At 39.7% G+C, this 13,846-nt stretch overlaps 1 non-coding gene across 1 annotated transcript; it reads right to left on the bottom strand.

The window, feature by feature from the left end:
• Positions 1–362: 362 nt before the first annotated feature.
• LOC119472252 lies at positions 363–469 on the bottom strand. Its single transcript, XR_005201370.1, has one exon. It is a non-coding gene; the product is annotated as a U6 spliceosomal RNA (small nuclear RNA).
• Between the last annotated feature and the right edge of the window lie 13,377 nt (positions 470–13,846).

Raw genomic sequence — 13,846 nt, 5'->3', positions numbered from 1 at the left:
ATTTCTATTTCTAGGTCCTTGAGGAATCGCCACACTGTCTTCCACAATGGTTGAACTAAGTTATACTCCCACCAACTGTTTAAGAGTGTTCCTATTTCTCCACATCCTCTCCAGCATCTATTGTCTCCATATTTTTTAATGATTGCCATTGTAACGGGTGTGAGACGGTATCTCAATGTTGTTTTGATTTGCATTTCTCTAATGACCAGTTATGATGAGCGTTTTTTTCATATGTTTGTTGGCCTCAGATATGTCTTCTTTTGAGAAGTGTCTGTTCATGTCCTTCACCCACTTTTGAATGGGTTTGTTTTTTTTCTTGTATATCCTTTAGTTATTTGTAGATTCTGGATATCAGCCCTTTGAAAAACATGGAACGCTTCACGAATTTGCATGTCATCCTTGCGCAGGGGCCATAGTAATCTTCTCTATATCTTTCCAATTTTAGTGTATGTGTTGCCAAAGCAAGCACTGTGTATTTTTTTCCCAGTTAATTATGTGACTAGTCTCCAGGTTAAAAAAAAAAGCCAACTTTAGTACCAAGAAAGTTGTGAATCTGTCATTAGGACTTTGAAATGGTGCAAGCTCAACAGAGTTCCACTGGATGGGGCCTATATCCTGACTTCAATAGTTAGAGGACTGTGGTGCTATTAATTTAAATTAAGAATTTAAATCAGAGGAGCAGATTTATGGGGAAAAGAGGGGTTTAGTTTAGTACAAGGAGAGTTTGAGGTACTGTGAGTTATCCTGCTGGGAATACCCTTTAGGCCATAGGACACAGGGTTCTAAAATTTAGGAAGCAGACTGGGATTAGAGAAGCAGATTTTAGAATGGTCGCTACTGAGATGGTTATTAAAGCCTGATCGCCTGTGGTTTTCCTCCCTCTCGCTGGTTGAAGGTCATTTTTCTAGGCACTAGTCAGGGCATTGTATCAGTTAGGAATGTGTTTGGCTCAAGCAGCAGCAAATCTATCATAGAGTGGTTCAAATACATAGATTCTTTACATTATTAACTAATACATTCCTTGGAAGGAGGCCACTGCTGGCTTTGGTTCCATGACTCAATGATGCCAGGTCCAAGGTTCTTGCCATTGGCTTGGCATTTCCCTCATGGTCTCTAGATGGTTGCTGTGGTCTCCAGGCACAGAATCTGCATTCAAGACAGGGTCAAAAGGCAGATGCACGTTATATTGTTTATTTTAAATAAGAAAGCCCTCTTCCTCAGCCCAGCAGACTTCTGCTGAAGTTCCATTGCTTAGTGTCACATGGCTACCTTTAGCTGCAAGGAAAGCTAGGACATGAAGCAAATAAAAAGGGAGTTCAGAGTAATGGTGTAGAGTCAGTCTATAATTATGATTCCTCCCACTAGGAGTTTACAGTGTCATGATTATAATTCCCTGACCCAGGAACCTAGAGTCCAGACCTGGTCCATGATGGATGCCTTCATTAGTGATCCTATGATTTATTTTTTTTCCTTCCTTGAAACTTTCTCTGTCTTCTGGAACTCAAGCAGTCCCTTTCCAAAGTCTGCAGAAGAAAAAAATTATTTCAGCACCCAAAAGCGTAGAGGAAAAAAAAAAAAGCATGGAGGGGGAAAAAAAAGAAAAGAAAGAAAAGGACAAAAAAAATCGTTACTATCTGACAATCCTGGACTTTCTCAAATGCGCAAAGTGTGTGGATAGTCCTGACAGTCTCCAAACTATCCTTCTAAAATTTAAAGGTGGGAACAACATTAATCTGATGGAGAATCTGCGTAAACAGCGGAGAACCTCTGGCATTAGACAGATTCTGGCAAATACTGTTCATAAAAGTCTTTGGGGGAATTGCTCCAGGGAATCTGTAAGTCGAGAGGGCACCTGGCAATGAGAGCTTGTTTGGGCGAAGGGAGGAACGAGGCTGGAAAACCAACTGCACAGTTTTGAATTTGCCAGAAGCTTCAGACTCTGTCTTGTCCTACTTGAACCACTGAGATATCCCTCCTAAAACAACAGTATTGCACCAATTAAGTGTCTTATCACGGCCAAAAAAAGAGTAAAGGACAAAAAAACAAAAACAAAAGCAAAAACAAAAAACCTGCAAGAAAAGAAATAAACTCTTCTGTGGTTTCTTTGCTCAGCGTTTCTATTTTTAACTTAACAGGTCAATGCAAGACACCAAAGTGTAAAAGTTAAATCTATGTTTATTTTCAAGGAGCACATAAAATTGGAGCCTCAGTTAGAAGAGCTTTGGCTTTATGTTCAAACCTCTCCATTGTTTTGAGAGGTTCAGTGGGGGCTTGCCTTAAATCTGTGCTCATAAAAGATAGTTGATTCCACCAAGTTCTGAACTGGAAGCTGAGTGCTAACCCTATCACCTACTGCTTATCGTACACTGTAGAATAAAAAAAACTGTTGTCACTAAATGTTAATTTTACAACTTACTACTTGACTTCCAAAATGATTTTTCTTCTTTGTTCTGCATAACGCAAACATGTTGTTCATTTCCTAGTGGGAAGGTCACATGCATCTTCAGTTTTAAAGACATCTCCCTTTAAGTAGTAATGAATGTTCTCCCCAGAATTTGCTTCCTACGTCTACATTTAGAAATCAAATATTTTTCTGCTGATTTTTTTATTATGCATTTAACAATGCTTTGTGTTGATTTCTGACTGATAGTCCATTGGCCAAGGCTCCTAAATGCTCTAAGCATAAGATACCCTCCGCCTACAACTTCTGTGACACATCGTTAATATTTCATAGGATCTGAACATGCTCTAGGAGCTTATTAACCTATATAATGAGATGGAGAATTTTATTCACTGAAATTCCAAGGCCTGTTCCCTATGAGATTAATAGCAGTCACAGACTTCCCCGGGGGCCCTGTGTGAAGAGGAGGGGCATAAATTGGGAGGCGAATACCTGAGTGGAGTGATTGTGCGCAAAAGAAGGAGAGGCAAGCGGCATCATGGTGTCAGGAAAAGGAGAGAAAGCCAGACACAGAGAAATACACACAGAGAGAAACATACAAAAGGAGAATGGGTGGGACAGAGTAGGAAGCACAGCCGCTGCGGGGTCTCCTGGCAGAGAAGGTATTCTAAGGAATTTTAGGATGTTTTGCTCTGTAATGTGCTGCCTGTAGTTAAAATTGTGCACATTTGTCTTACTTTGTTTCGTATTGTTTTAAAGAATACCTAAGTCTGGGTTCTTCCTTTTTTTTTTCTTAAAAAAAATAATAAAGGTTTATTTGGTTTATGATTCTGTTGACTGGAAGAGCGGGCAAAAGCCCAGTGGTGAAAGTCTCAGGTTGCTGAGATATCATGGCCAGAGAGGAAGCAAGAGAGAAACGGGGGAGTGCCAGGTTCTTTTCAATAACCAGCTCTCGTGAGAACTAATGGACTAAGAAATTATTGCAGTAAGCACAGCACTAAGCCACTCATGAGAGCTCCAACCCCCATGACCCAAACGCCTCCCATTAGGTCTCACCTCCCACTGTGGGGTTAAAATGTGAGGCTTGAGGGAGACAAACATCCAAACTACAGCAACACTCTTTCAAAAAAACTGAATATAAAGATTTACAAAATACAATACAATGCTATTAACTGTAGTCCACATGCCGTACATCAGAACTCAGACTTACTCACTCTATGTAACTCTAATTTTGTACTCTGACATCCCCATTTCTCCCCCTTCCCACCCTTGGTAACCACCATTCTATTCTTTCTAGGCATTCACCTGTTTTTCCTTTTGGTGTTCCAAATATAAGTAAGATTATGCAATATTTTTTTTTCTGTGTTTAGCTACTTGCTAAGAAAATAGATTTTATGTGCTCTTACCATAAGAAAATGTTAAAATTTTTTAAAAATGTAAAATACAATGTATAGTACCCCTATAATATACATAGTTTGTCAAACTATAAAGAAAAATAGACTAATTAAGTTGATCTGAACATTTTACACATATGTATCACTGTTTCCCATAAATATGTATAATTACATGTCAATTAAAAATTGAATATTTTCAATAGAAAAATGAGGAATGATTATTCTAATAATCGTAAAAATTATTGGCTTCAATGAAGAGGCAATGAGATGAGATCAGGAAGAAAACATGGGGGCTTCACAGTTACTAATAATGTTCTAATTCTTAAGATAAGATACTTACATATGTTTATTAAAAATAAATAAATAGGCTAGGCATAGTGGCTCTCACATGTAATCTCAGCACTTTGGGAGGGCAAGGCTGGTGGATTGCTTGAGCTGAGGAGTTTAAGACCAACCTAGGTTACATGGCAAGATCTTTGTCTCTACTAAAAATGATTATTAAAAACTCAGTGATGCATGGGGCATGCACCTGTAGTCCCAGCTCCTCTGGAGGCTGAGGTGAGAGGATTTCTTGAGACTGAGATATTAAGCCTGCAGTGGGCTGTGATCACGCCACTGCACTCCAGCCTGGGTGACAGTGAGACCCTGTCTCAAAAAATAAAAAAAAAAATAAATGAATAAATAAATCAATACAATGTATTAAAAAAATAAAAGGATTTACACAATTTACTTAGCCGTTGAAGTCAGATGTATGTTTTGAGAGATACATCAGTGGGCAGGACTGGCCTCAAGGCAGCCAAGATATATTTGGGTTACACTTATAATATAAGCCTCTTTACAATTCAACAAGAGGTTTCATGATTTCCACTGTTAGTAGCACGTTACACAGTGAAACATCCTAACATTCCTAAGGATTCATCCTCTGCTGAAAGACTCTGCCGTAGCTGTGCTTCCCACTCTGTCCTGCCCATTCTCTCTTTCTTTGTGTTTATCTCCATTTCTCTCTGTATGTATTTCTCTCTGTGTGTCTGTCTCTCTCTCTTTCTCTCTCTCATCCCACCATATCATTTGCCTCTGCTTCTTTCCCACACAAACACTCCTTTTTGCCTGCCCTCCAGTTGCTGAGAAACTTGTTTCTTTAAAGTAGGCCATTTCCCAGTGAATCGTGAAGTGTCCTCGACAGTACATGTACAGTGGAAAGAGTATCAAGCATGGAATTGGAAGGCCTAGTTTTCAATCCCTGCTGTGCCATTCGCTAACTCCTCACCCCAACTTTCTTACCTATAAATGAGGCTTCAGCACAAGATTGTGAGAATTAAATGAAATAATGTCTGTAAAATCTCCTTCCACAGTGTCTGGCACATAATGATTTTAATGGATCTGGCATCTGGATCAGTGGAGAATACCTAAATTACACCATCAGACTATTTTTACCCTGATATGCCCATATGGGGTAGAAGTAAAGAGCCATTTCTATTACTAATATAATTTTCTAATCAAGAGCTACCTCTGGGGTCATCAATAAAAAATCCAAATTAGTATCAACAGACCCATTATTTTCCCTTTAAAAAAAATACAAAACTAGTTAAGTGCTGCTGAATTTCATACCAACAGGAAAGTTAGGGGAAAAACTAAGGGATAAAATCCTTGTAATTTCGGCTCCACACATACCTTCAGCAGGTCCACTGTGGAATAATTTACTTTTTTCCATTAATCGGGCCAAAGGCAACATTGGTGCCCTGAACTGCTGGAGCTCTGACAGCAAGGCGCTAGGTGCACATTACCCACCCAGCATTTGTGCTGGAGAGCAGGTGGCCTCTGGCCCATGGGATTGAGAACGCAGAGAGAGAGAGAGATGAAAGGAGCACACTGCAGCATCTTGAGCTGGATTCACAGAGCGGGGCATGTGCCCTGGCTCTCACAGACAATAGTCTGTGTGAAAACACTATTACTTTCTGAGGAGCACTCCCACTTCGCTGCCCATGTACACATTAGCTCCGCATCTCTGTCTTGCCTAAACTACGCAAGAGACGGAATCACCTTACAGTCTCTGTAATGAGTGCCAAAAAGGTACCCAAAGGGCTATACCTTGGTCTTCATCCAAAACACAACATCTCACTGTTAATTAAAGCTGCATAACACTCCAAGGTTTGCACCAGGGAGAGATGCAACTGCAGCGTAAAATGATGGTGATTCCTGAAATAACCTTGGGTACTCACAAAGTACTGTTGGGTAAGAACAAATAAGAGAGGGACCAGAAAGACATTTTCTTCTCACGTCTGCACTGTCAACCTGTAGATCTTAAACTGGACACTGGCACCCTTTGTTAATTCAGTCAAATGACCCTGCTCCACCCTTGTGCTTTACAAATCAGGAAACTGAGGCCTGAAGACTTGTCTAAGGCCACACTGTCTTCTCATAAAATTTATGTCTTCTAATTTTTGTTTCTTTCATCCCATTTACCAGGAATGTGTGGGTTTTTGTAGTGGCAAAGGCAAATAAAACTAATTGAAATATTTTCGGGGGGAAAAGGTATTGAAATGGCAATACTTAGCACTTAACGATTCTAAAAACCAGCATGTTCAAAAAACTCTATGAGACCAAGCTGCATGGATGTGTATTTCTAAAGGGAGGCTAAACACTGCATATAACTACATTTCAAACTGCGCTTTAAAATAAGGGACCTCTGATTGTCCCAGATGGGTAGTGGTGGCCCTTGGCTTCAAACAAAAATTACATTCACTCCCTTGTCCGAATAAAAAGAGTGCCCATTGCCAGCAGTTACCCATTACCACTAAGCCCAAGCAGGTCATTTCTGTGTATTTGTCAAATCAGAGGTTCAGGCTAGCAAACACTACACGTTTGCATTTCTCTTTCATGATATATGCGGCTTGCATTAATATGGAAATAGATGCAGCCCTAAGGCACTTTTGAAGTTGTCAGGGCTGTTCTCATGTGACAAAGTTTTCATGTCTCCGCGCATTGTACAGCGCTTCCTTGATTTTAAAATCTGTGCTTACCTGATGCATTGTAATTATGGGATCAAAAATGACAGGATGATGCTATTCCAAAGTTAAAATGAATGATAATAATACCTTAGGTTTATATAGTGTCTTTCTTCTGAAAAAGTAAAAGAGTTCTTGCATATATTACCTCATGTATCCTCTCGACGCTCCTGTGAGGTATTGTTAGCCCCATTTTACAGACGGAGGACCAGAAACAGGGGGGTTATGTGACTTAGCCAAGTTCAGCAATATTAACCTGTCCACCAAACAACCTCAGGAGAAAGCAGTGAATACCCATATCACTGCTGAACCAGCTTGTCACTCATGCCTAATCTACCCCATGTATGACTTTGTACTTTCAGTATGGGTAACACTCAACTGTTTAATCTCTGCTTCCAGGTCTTTGAGCATCAGATCTATCATTTTGTTCTGCCTTCTTTTCTACCCCACCTCCTCTTCCTTTCCCCCATGCAATTTCTGAGGGTGTACCCAACAGCTTGCCATTTGGTTCATTCCACAGAGTCAAAGAGGGCTGAATTGTTCTTCCTGTCCCAGAGGAGTTCACAGGCTGGTGAGAGAGTCAGAGAAACAGGCAGGCAATCATCACATGATGAGAATCACGGGCTCAGAGAGTTTCCTGGGGAAGAAGTCTTGCTGGCAAATGGTACAGAGGACTGAGGACTGAAGCTCCGGTTACCTGGACCATGTTCTGGAAAAGAGAGGAGGCTCTGAGAGGGCACATCCCCTGGGCTTCATGGACCCCTCATCTCATAGGAAAAGGTATAGTCGAAGGAAGACCAGAGAAGCGCCTCAGGTAGTAAGTGATGAGAAGCACTGTTCTTTCTGGAGTCCAAGAACAGAACTTCTGGATATACACTTCCCAGGGTCTAAGAGCACAATGTAACATGTCTCAGCACAGGCTGGAAATCTCTGTGAAGTCTTCAGTTTCAGTTTAAGAAGCCACGTAAAATTCGTTTCTCCCCAGCCCAACTTAATGCATGGCAGATCCCCTCTCAATTGTTTAGATCAGAGCCCTGAAAGTCATCCTTGACTCTGTCCTTAATACCCCACATCCTCTGAGAAATCCTGACAAATACATCCAAACCCGAACCACTTCTCACCACTCCCTGCCGTAGTCTAAATGACCATCATCTCTTGCCTGGAGTTTTACAGGAGCCTCCTAGCTTGTTCCTCACCTCTACCCTTGTCCCCACCCTGTGTCCATGCTTTCTAACCACAGTACAACAGCCAGAGTTAGTCTCTCACAATCCAAGTCATCAACTCAAGTTATTCTTCTGCTTCCTCCCTTCTTGTGGCTTCCCAGGCAGAGTGAAGGCAATTCTGTAGCTCCCACCTCCCACATCATCTACAATTTTCCCAACAGTCACCCAGCTTCTGTCAAACTGACCTCATTATTGATCCTGGAAGCACACCCATGAAGCATACTCCCATCTCAGGAACACCTTTTTTTCTGTTCTCCTCCCTTGAAATAATCTTCTCAAGATATCTGACACCTCTTTTTTCTCTCTCTTTTTTTTAAGGATTCCTGCTTAAAATCACCTTTTCAGATGATCATACACCCAACTACTACCTTCATCCAACTTTGTTTCCTCCATTGCTCTTTAACACAGCCAGCACGGATTACAGACACATAATTTTTTTTTTTTTTTGAGACAGTTTCACTCTTGTTACCCAGGCTGGAGTGCAATTGTGCAATCTCAGCTCACTGCAACCTCCGCCTCCTGGGTTCAAGCGATTCTCCTGCCTCAGCCTCCCGAGTAGGTGGGACTAAAGGCATGCACCACCATGCCCAGGTAATTTTTGTATTTTTAGTAGAGACGGGGTTTCACCGTGTTGACCAGGATGGTCTCGATCTCTTGACCTCGTGATCTACCCACCTCGGCCTCCCAAAGTGCTGGGATTATAGGTGTGAGCCACTGCGCCCGGCCCATAATTGTTTTTATATGCATATCATCACAATACCCACTCCATGAGGGTAGGCACGTGACGCCATCAGAGCCTAGGACCATGAACGCATGTAGAAGACACTCAGTTAAATATTGCATTTGTTTTAAGTTTCTTACATTAAAATGAAAGTTCTAGGGAGATGAGTCTGTGATGTTGGTATTGACTGGCACATTACCTCAAATCTCCAGATTGAAGGCAATGAAAGCAGGTGTTCAGTAAAGGTTTGCTTTATAGAGGAAATCATTATACTCATATTAGACAGAATCCTGGCTTACCGTCTATAATTCTGACCTAACCACGTTCCATCTCCTGTTCTTCTGGGTGATGCATTAAGTATGCTAAAGTCAATTGAAAATTGACGTTCTTAAAAATGATTTAGTAGCACATTAAACTTTTTCAAGGTAAGACGTGGCTTTTATAATCCTTCTCTTGGCCCAACCCTTGTCTATATTATACTTATATACACTTGTTTGTTACCTTCAAATTGCTATTTATGCCTTCTTAATAGAACTCATTACCATAAACCACACATACAACTCAAATCAGTATTACAGTACAATCTTGCCTTTACCAAACTGATTCCTTCAAGGGCAAGAGCTATATCTGCTTTTCTTTTTCAATCTCATTGATTAACCTCATGGCAGTCGTTTTCCCAGCATAATACCAAATCAGTCGCAGGTATATGAGCAGTAATTCTAGAAGTTAAAGTCACATAAAAATAAAACTATCTTTTCTAATTTGAGACTTTAGGGAAGGCTTAGCTCTAAGGCAAGTGGTCAAAGGTTTCTTCATATGGTCATTGACACCCCTCTAAACACAGTTCTAAGAGCTCATTGTAAGTCCTCATTATTTTTATAATTATTATAGGTTACAATGTTAGGCCATATAAAGCAGAGGAATGCAGACTATCCACCCGTATATTACAAAACTGATACATATTTTTTGTGTGAAAAATTGTGACAACATAAATAAAGGAGGAAATGCATTCATGGTCCATCACCTAAGGATAGGCATCGTCAGTATTTTAGTCTGTGTCTTTCCTATTTTTTCTGATCATAATGTATTTATAGCTTTGTTCCTGACTTTAAATTTTTAATTATTTATTGTGAAAGCAATAAATTATTCTCCTTTTAGAATATATAAATACAGAGAACCAAAAAAGAAGAATAGGTCAGAAGTGGTGACACATGCCTATAATCCCAGCACTTTGGGAGGCCAAGATGGGAAGATTACTTGAGCTCAGGAGGTTGAGGCTGCAGTGAGCCAAGATTGCGCCATTGCACTCCCCCCTGGGTGACAGAGTGAGACCCTGTCTAAAAAAAAAAAAAAAAAAAAAAAAGAAGAGAGAGGTTATTTATAATCTCATCATCCGGAGACTGCCACTGTTAATATTTCAGTAAATACTTCTTCACAATTTTACCTATACATACATTCATGCATGGATATTACATATATGTTTGAGATGGAGTTTCCCTTGTTGCCCAGACGGGAGTGCAGTGACATGATCTCAGCTCACTGCAATGTCTGCCTCCCAGATTCAAGCGATTGTCCTGTCTCAGTCTCCCAAGTAGCTGGGATTACAGGTATGCACCACCACACTTGGCTAATTTTGTATTTTTAGTTGAGATGGGGTTTTGCCATATTGGTCAGGCAGGTCTCAATCTCCTGATCTCAGATGATCTGCCCACCTCGGCCTCCGAAAGTACTGGGATTATAGGTGTGAGCCACCGCCTAGAGTACCTATTTTGTTTCTACCAAAATGCTATAATGTGACATATAACACTCTACAAAACTACTTCGATCACTTAATGTTAAGTCATTTCACTAACATTTTATGTCATCGTCTTGATTTTTCTGGCTACATACTATCGCATTATATGGATGTATCCAAACTTATTGTTTCATCTCCTATGGTTGAACGTGTTTGTTGTTTCTTCTTTTTCTATTGAAAGTGAATATCCATGCCAGAAAGCATTTTTCTACATTCATAAAATTTGTGGATGTAAAAATAACTAAAGCAAAAGACACATACATGCATAATTTTTCTATACCTGCTGATGGCAGGAAGATGCTAATGCTATTGTGGTTTTGTTTCAAAGTGAAATCTCTGCACGTCTCTTCTCTTTAATTTTTTCATATCTTCTTGGTCATGTTTCCACACAGAACATAGACATTTCATATTAAATCCTTTTGCTTATAGAGTTTTCACTGCATACAGGACACTTATTGATCAATCCTATTTAACATGCAAACAGAATGTTACTTTCAACACAGTTTCAACTTGATGGATGCTTTGCTTGTTCAACACACAAGTGTAGATGAATCAAATGAATTCACCAACTTCCCTATTCTTGGTACTCTGACATGTACTTGGGTTAATGCTTAAACTGTTTGAAAATTAAAAGCTGCCTATTGAATATGTGAGATTTATGAGAAGTCCTTTGTAGTGGTCTTAGATGCTGCATGTTTTCTTCACTTAACCTGAGTGTAATACCACTGCCATTGTTACCAGGTACTGTTAACTTACAGTGTAGCTGATCTACCAAATCTCACACAAGCATAAACAAATATGCTTATTGTAATTTTGACCTTTCATTTCTCTTTGCTCTTGGCACAAGCCAGCAGGGGTCTTATGCAAACAAGCCCCAAACAGTGGCATTCCTTCCAAACTCTTTAAGAAAAAGAGGGTGAAAAATCAGCAAGAGTTCACATGGCCTTGTACCTGAGTGGAGGTGAGATGTGTTTAGATTGATACATATGATGTCATTTTTCTGGACTATTAAAAATCTTGTCACTTCTGGAATGAAATGATGCAGTGATTTACCAGCTGGTGACATAACATCACGCTATCATTTAGAAAGAGAAATGAGAAGTAGAGGTATTGAACTGAACATATTTTTAAGTTTATCATCTTAAAAAATAAGATATTTTGTGTAGGAGAAAAATCTGTAAATTTATTTTCACCGATCAAGTTCTTCATCTAAATCATTTTGATTTAAATGACAAACTAAGCTTTGAGGGAATAAAGAAGTAAATGAAAGAAAAACTTTCACCAGCCAGGTGTGGTGGCTCACACCTGTAATCCCAGCACTTTGGTAGGTCGAAGAGAGAGGTAGGCAGATCAATCGAGGTCAGAAATTCAAGACCAACCTGGCCAACATAGTAAAACCCCATTTCTACTAAAAACACAAAAATTAGCTGGGTGTAGTGGAACATGCTTATAGTCTCAGCTACTCAGGAGGCTGAGGCAGAAGAATAGCTTAAACCCAGAAGACTGAGGTTGCAGTGAGCAGAGATTATGCCATTTCACTCCAGCGGTGGGGGACAGAGCAAGACTCCAACTCAAAAAAAAAAATAATATAAATAAAAAGAAACAAAGAAAAGAAAATCTTTTACCAGCAGAGCTAAGAGAATGCTTGGTAACAAATTACAAACTCTTTGAGACAGGTTTTCAGAGCCATTCAAATGATTTAATTTTAAATTGTTGTTCTTAAGACTTCATTCACCTCCAGGCTGAGCCAGAGTATGATGACACCAAAACAATCATATTTTTTTTCTATTTCACATAAGCTTCTCACACGGCCCAGGAGTCATAAAGCCCTAGAAATAGAAGGGACCTAACTGTGGCCTACTGAACAAGTTAGAGCAAACTGCATGTCGTGAATCGTTCTCTTGCAATTTTCAGGTGGTAATACAGGCATGGTCTAAGCAAAAGGGAATAAAACAGATGTTGAGGACTATTTTAATTATAAAAGTGTTCATTCAAAATTTTTTGATCATAATGAATCAGAAACCTTCATTATGTTAAAGAATAAAGATAGATGCAAACATTTGTAAAGAACATCTGTAAATGTCAACAGGTGGAGTCAATACCTACCCACAAACCATTTACAGAATCTGAAGCTTTTCATGATCAGAAAGCAGTCAGATACACTTCATCATGACTGCAGATGCTCCATTTAGGATGAAAACTAGATTTTTGAAGTCGGTATTGGTTCTTTTTGCAGTACTGAAAAATTGGAGGGTAACTAGTAGTTACCCTATTATGTGAAAGGTATTTGAAGCCCTTAGAACTCAGAGCACCTAGGGAGGATATGATAGTGGAAGATTTGTCTGATGAAAAGAGCAAGCAAAGTTATTCTTTGTTGTTCTGGGGGAAAAAAATGAATGTGATAAAGAAAGTAAAGTCCCCAGAAAAATTTTTGGCACAAAGAGTGAAAATGTAATTTTTAAAAAGACAGCTTAACCCCTCCTTTATAAATGTTCCTCCTTCCGCCAACTCTGTACCCCATAAGGTACATAGACTGAGAGACACATGTCTACTAAATGATGTCACTTTGGAGGCGATGTCTGCATTAGGTGACCCTGTTCTCTTGGCTCCAACTAATTATACCAAGGGCCCCATGTCTCAGATTCCCTTTCTCAAAAACACAAAGGAAAAAAGATGTTGTCAGATGGCTGGGGAAGGTGGAGCTGGCTACAAGATCAGAGTTGGCCCAAAGGCAAGTCAGTGTTGCTGGAAGCTGTCAGATGAATTCAGTCTGCAAAAACAAGAAAGAAGCAGATGTTCAGGGAGAAGAGGAGATAAGAGACTGTGAAAGCCTAGAGAAGTGATGGAGAAAAACTATCTGATGACATTCCAGGTTTGGAAAGTCCAGAACTAGGTTAGCAGGGATGCTCCTTTACAGTTGCAATGCCTCCTGCTCATCTCCACCTTCCTCCTAAGCTATTTTGAACAAGTTCTCTATTTCTTGAAATAAAAAACCCTAAAGAAACCCAATGACTTATAATTTCCTTCTCCTTTCTCCCTGAACTTCAGTTGCCAAAACCAGGACAAATGGGTACAAGTAACAGGGAGGTATATTTCCTTCAATGATTGAAACTGTCCAGACCTAGTATAATCATCATTCAGTGTTCAAACAGGCTCTAGAATCTGCCTCTTGCTGTCACTGATCATCACACTGGAGTTACTTATGTTTGTTTTTCTTCATTTATAATGTTTGGTTATAGTTAGAATACAGTTTAAAGGTTGAGAAACAAAAACAATTTCTTTTCTTTCTTTCTTTTTTTTTTTTTTT

The sequence above is a fragment of the Cebus imitator genome, unplaced genomic scaffold (assembly GCF_001604975.1).
Source record: "Cebus imitator isolate Cc_AM_T3 unplaced genomic scaffold, Cebus_imitator-1.0 Scaffold91, whole genome shotgun sequence".
NCBI lineage: Eukaryota > Metazoa > Chordata > Mammalia > Primates > Cebidae > Cebus > Cebus imitator.
The sequence above is the reverse complement of the archived record's forward strand: the minus strand, read 5'-3'. Positions and strand labels throughout refer to the sequence as shown.